The 6,110-nt window shown below is 44.4% G+C and overlaps 1 non-coding gene across 1 annotated transcript; it reads left to right on the top strand.

Moving 5' to 3' along the window:
- Positions 1-446: 446 nt before the first annotated feature.
- trnaa-ugc (transfer RNA alanine (anticodon UGC)) lies at positions 447-531 on the top strand. Its single transcript has one exon. It is a non-coding gene; the product is annotated as a tRNA-Ala (tRNA).
- Positions 532-6,110: the final 5,579 nt, after the last annotated feature.

The raw sequence follows: 6,110 nt of genomic DNA on the forward strand, positions 1-6,110 counted from the left end.
ATTCACATATTGATGCATTTGAGCAATATAGGACATCTATCGCTGTCTCTGGTGTCAAATAACTGCTTTATATATTTGATTCCACCCGCTGTGTTTAGTCTCCATTCTGAATATTTATCTGCAACGTAGAATCAGTTTATGATCTGGAGACAAGGTTCCTGCAGCCGGCGGGCAGGGAGCAGAGGCTAAGGCTGATCTGTGTCTTGTGGAAACAGAACACAGTGTTCCAGCTGTTTATTGTCATTATCCTGCAGAATATTCCATACTGTTCTCAACATCTTACATTACCGTTAAATATCGGAAGTTTTGTTTTATTGTAATGATAACTGCGATTTTTCTGGTCTTGCTGAACTTGCAGCAAATTAAATATCACGAAACCGTCATCACCAATAATAAACAGGGTCAGCGATTTGAGAATTTAAATTGTTGGAAGCGGCATTATTGCAGCTGCGATGGCCGAGTGGTTAAGGTGTTGGACTTGCAAATCCAATGGGGTTTCCGTGCGCAGGTTACGAGCCCTGCTCGCATGTGGGTTCTCTCATCATTGTAATTAATTACTTCAAAAAAATTATTTTCTTCAATCTGCTCCCTCTGGGAGGATTTTGGAATTTGCAATGCCGGTTTTAAGGAAACTAAAGGATTGCCGAGACACCTGGATCACTTACTTCAAGAAGGTTTGCTGACCGAAATCCAAAAGTGTTCTGCAGATTGTCTGGAAGCTCCAGATAAGGAGGCCTCGATAGTCTCTGAGGAACCTTCGCATACACTCGGTGCTGTCCGGTAGCATCAGTCTGTGTAACCATGGGAGAGAGAGAATGGAAAGTCACTGGAAGGCTTGTTTCTGTCAGCAGCAATGGTACAAGAGCAGCCATTCTAAAGTGGAATCAGAACACATTCCAGGAGACAGACAAACGGAGTGGAGATCTGGAAGACTGACGAGAAAAACAACAAGGAGGACACCAACACAAAATTCATCTCTCCCTCTCCCGAAGCAGAAGAATTGACCATTCTGTGTTTTGAGTTGCACCACTGAGTTAAAGGTTGTAGAAATCTCTCTCTGTAAAACTTGTATTATTATGTTCATAAAACGATTTGTATGAAAATTGTAAACCTTTGGTTGATCTTAGCTTTGATTACCCTAAAGAGTGAAGAGAGCTAAAATAAAAACCCTACAGATCCTGCTGTCCAGATGCACATTTTCCTCCCAAGCATGCTACATTTAGCTCATCACAAGGCTTAAATTACTAATATATAGGCGGAATGGAATGTCTTCTCGGACTATGGGGGAGAGCAGCGGAGTGGGGCGCGATCTGTTAACTCACTGGGCGGAACTTGTTCGTCTCTGCTCTGAATCCAGCTTAAAACCGACCATTGAAACCGGTGGCCATTCGGACTAATCCATTGTGCTCTGGACTCGTGGGGACGAATCCCATTCTCATCATTGCTGGCCACACTGGTCTTTTCAGTCTGTGCCTCTGCGCTGTTCATGCGAATACTAAAATAAACACGGACTCATTGCATAAACATAGAACAGAAATCGCGAATCACAGATACACCTTTTCCTCTCTCTTCCTTCCTCTGAGATTGAAACCAAATGAAAGACTAGCGGGAAAACAAATGATTAGAGAGCAGAAACATAATTTTAACGTTTAGGAACAAATGCAATTTCAAAAGATTTTATCAACATTAATGAACAGATTATATGGGTTTTTTTTTTCTTTCGTTGAGAGATAAATAATGGGCAGTGCACTGGGGAGAAATCCTCATTCTTTTCGAAATAGTGCCCTGGTATCTGAGGCCTCGGTGTTACGTCTTTTAAGAAAGACGGTACGGTCGACAGTGCAGCACTCCCACAGTACTGCACTGGAGTGTCAGCCTGGATTATGTGCTCAAGTCTCTGGAGTGGGGCTTGAGTTTGCTGCCGCTGAGCCACGGCTGACACTTAAACTCAATTCATTCGGCTCAAGTGAAATGGCGAAGACAAAAAAATGGCAGTGGATTAATTCTTCAAGTTGGGGCCCAAGAATAAACCGCATCATTGTGTACCTGTTTAAAAGGGATGTGCTGTCAGTCCCGGATCATTCTGTGTCTGTTTAAAAGGGGTGTGCTGTCAGTCCCGGATCATTCTGTGTCTGTTTAAAAGGGATGTGCTGTCAGTCCCGGATCATTCTGTGTCTGTTTAAAAGGGTTGTGCTGTCAGTACCGGATCATTCTGTGTCTGTTTAAAAGGGTTGTGCTGTCAGTCCGGGATCATTCTGTGTCTGTTTAAAAGGGATGTGCTGTCAGTACCGGATCATTCTGTGTCTGTTTAAAAGGGATGTGCTGTAAGTCCCAGATCATTCTGTGTCTGTTTAAAAGGGATGTGCTGTCAGTCCCGGATCATTCTGTGTCTGTTTAAAAGGGATATGCTGCCAGTCCCGCATCATTCTGTGTCTGTTTAAAAGGAATGTGCTGTCAGTCCCAGATCATTCTGTGTCTGTTTAAAAGGGATGTGCTGTCAGTCCAGGATCATTCTGTGTCTGTTTAAAAGGGATGTGCTGTCAGTACCGGATCATTCTGTGGTTGTTTAAAAGGGATGTGCTATCAGACCCGGATCATTCTGTATCTGTTTAAAAGGGATGTGCTGTCAGTCCCGGATCATTCTGTGTCTGTTCAAAAGTGATGTGCTGTCAGTCCCGGATCATTCTGTGTCTGTTTAAAAGGGATGTGCTGTCATTCCCGGATCATTCTTTGTCTGTTTAAAAGGGATGTGCTGTCAGTCCCGGATCATTCTGTGTCTTTTTGAAAGGGATGTGCTGTCATTCCCGGATCATTCTTTGTCTGTTTAAAAGGGATGTGCTGTCAGTCCCGGATCACTCAGAGTCCGTTTAAAAGAGTTGTGCAGTCAGCCCTTGATCATACTGTCTCTGTTTAAAAGGGATGTGCTGTCACTCTCAGATCATTCTGTCTCTGTTTAAAAGCGATGTGCTGTCAGTCCCGGATCATTCTGTGTCTGTTTTAAAGGGATGTGCTGCCAGTCCCGCATCTTTCTGTGTCTGTTTAAAAGGGATGTGCTGTCAGTACCGGATCATTCTGTGTCTGTTTAGAAGGGATGTGCTGTCAGTCCCGATCATTCTGTGTCTGTTTAAAAGGGATGTGCTGTCAGTACCGGATCATTCTGTATCTGTTTAAAAGGGATGTGCTGCCAGTCCCGGGTTATTCTGTGTCTGTTTAAAAGTGATGTGCTGTCAGGCCAGGATCATTCTGTGTCTGTTTAAAAGGGATGTGCTGCCAGTCCCGCATCATTCTGTGTCTGTCTAAAAGGGATGTGCTGCCAGTCCCGCATCATTCTGTGTCTGTTTAAAAGGGATGTGCTGTCAGTACCGGATCATTCTGTGTCTGTTTAGAAGGGTGCGCTGTCAGTCCCGGATCATTCTGTACCTGTTTAAAAGGGATGAGCTGTCAGTACTGGATCATTCTGTATCTGTTTAAAAGGGATGTGCTGCCAGTCCCGGGTTATTCTGTGTCTGTTTAAAAGTGATGTGCTGTCAGGCCAGGATCATTCTGTCTCTGCTTAAAAGTGATGTTCTGTCAGGCCAGGATCATTCTGTGTCTGTTTAAAAGGGATGTGCTGGCATTCCTAGATCATTCTTTATCTGTTTAAAGGGGATGTTTACTTTAAATGCATTATACAACCTCCTTTCTGTTTAAACAAGAAAAGATGTAGTATGGTGCATATCAGGCGAATTGTTCAAGGCAAAATCAAACCAAATATACTAAGTTGAGAGGGGATGTGAAGATACAAATAAGAATGGCAAAGGGAGTATGAGAGTAGAATGGCGTGAAACATAAAATGGAACCCAAAAATCTACTACTGGCATGTAAACAGTAAGCGGGTAGTAAGAGGCGGGGTGCGGCCTATTAGAGACAAGGAAGGCTTGCCATAATTTTCCAATCTTCCATAGATGCGGGGGAGGTGCTTGAGGACTTGAAAGTGGCAATTGTGACACCATTTTTCAAGAAAGAGTTTAAGGATGATCCAATAACTACAGGCCAGTCAGTTTAGCATCAGTGGTGGGTGAAGATTTAGAAACAATAATCAAGGAAAAAACTTGATGGGCACTTGGAGAAGTTTACGCTGATTAAGTAGCACCAACACAGATGTGTAAAATGCAGAACATGCTTGACTAATCTAATTGAATGTTTTGATGAAGTAACAGAGAGGATTGATGAAGGGAATGCAATGGATGTTGTCTACATGGGTTTTCAGAAGCCGTTTGACAAAGTACCACGTAAAAGGCTGGTTAACAAAATTGAGGCTCATGGAATAGGTGGGTCAGTGGCAGCTTGGATAATGAATTGGCTTAAGGACAGAAAACAGAGAGTTGTGGTAAATGGCTGTACTTCAGATTGGAGGATGGTAGACAGTGGTGTTCCCAAAGGATCAGTGCTGGGGCCACTGCCTTTTCTTATATATATAAATGACCTGTACGTTGGAATAGAGAGTAGAGTTTCTAAATTCGCAGATGACACCAAACTTGGGGGTGTGGCAAACAGTGATGATGATGCCAATTGACTACAACAGGACAAAGAAAGGCTAAAAGAACGGACAGACAAGTTGCAGATGGGAATGGGGACAGGGTCACTGGCAAGGCTTGATAGCTAAGCTAGAGCCAGGCCTGGTTAGTACCTGGAGGAGTAACTGTCAGGGAAGACCAGGTGCAAAAGGTCACGGAAGGAGCCCCAAGGAGGGGCGGTTGGTGAGAAGGTCACGGAAGGAGCCCCGGGAGGGGCAGCTGGTGAGCAGGCCCGGGCGTTGGGCTGAAGTTTGTCGGACAGGAGGTAAAGTGGAAATGGAATGGCAGCACGCACAGACACAGTGGCTTTGCTTCTCTGAGGATGGTGCTATTTACGTTTAACGTTAATGTTATTTGTACTGGACTCATGGGAGCTTGCAAGATCACATTTCGTTGTTCATGTACTTGTGCATTGTACAATGACAATAAAGTTGAATAATTATTTGGCAGAACGAACAGGGAGAGGGAATATACACTTAAAGGCACAGTGTTGAATAGTGTGCAGGGACAGAGGGACCTGGGAGTTAATGTGCATAGGTCCCTGAAGGTGGCAGGACATATTGAGAGAGTGGTTAACAAAGCATTTGTGATCTTGGGCTTCATATATAGAGGTATTGAGTACAAAAGTAGAGAAGTTATGCTGAGTCTTTATGGAGCGCTGGCTAGGCCACAACTGGAGTATTGCCTCTCATCTGGTCACCACACTTTAAGAAGAATGTGAAGGCCTTTGAGAGGGTGCGAAGGAGATTTACCAGAATGGTTCCGGGGATGGGGGAATCTTAGCTACAAGGACAGGTTGGAGAAGCTGGATTTGTTTTCATTAGAGCAAAGGAGGTTGGCGAGTGATTTGATAGAGGTGTACAAGATAATGACGGGTTTCGATAGGCGAGACCGGGAACGTCTTTTCCCTCTAGTTAATGGTACAAGGACTAGGGGACTTAAGAGTATGTGCAAGAGATACAGGGGAGTGTGAAGAAGCAAAATTACGCACTGGTGATCACCTGCAATTCACTGCCATTGGAAGTGGTGGAATCAGAGACACTGAATGTTTTCAAGGGGAGACTGGATAGGCATTTGAGGGAAATAAACTTGCAGAAATAGGGCGATAGTGCGAGGGAGTGGTACTGACTTGATTGCACTACAGAGAACCGGCACTGGCTCGATGGGCCGAATTACCTCCGTCTGTGCGATTATGACCCTATGATTAAATCGGGTGAGTGCACAGTCACGGATCATCAATTGCATAAGTCTTTTTAACAGGAATGCGAATTTAGCTGTGATGACTCTTGTGGTGTATGTGCCTTTAAGAGTAATTGTGGTGTATGTGCCTATAAGAGCCCCAGGTGTGCGTAATGCCGGTAATTGCCACTTGGGCTATATAAGCCTGTGTATTGTGTATATCCTTTAGAACCCCCCCCCCCGGACTTGCTTAGTAAATACCTATGAACCAACTCCTGTCTTCAGTGTCCTTATCTACACAGGGACACGACAGTGGCGACGAAGTGGAAACGGACTTACCTGCAATTCGGCAGCACCTCAAGGACATCAATCCTC

The sequence above is a fragment of the Somniosus microcephalus genome, unplaced genomic scaffold, assembly GCF_052327205.1.
Source record: "Somniosus microcephalus isolate GS21.2 unplaced genomic scaffold, FLI_Smic_1.0 unresolved_chr1, whole genome shotgun sequence".
NCBI classification, from domain to species: domain Eukaryota; kingdom Metazoa; phylum Chordata; class Chondrichthyes; order Squaliformes; family Somniosidae; genus Somniosus; species Somniosus microcephalus.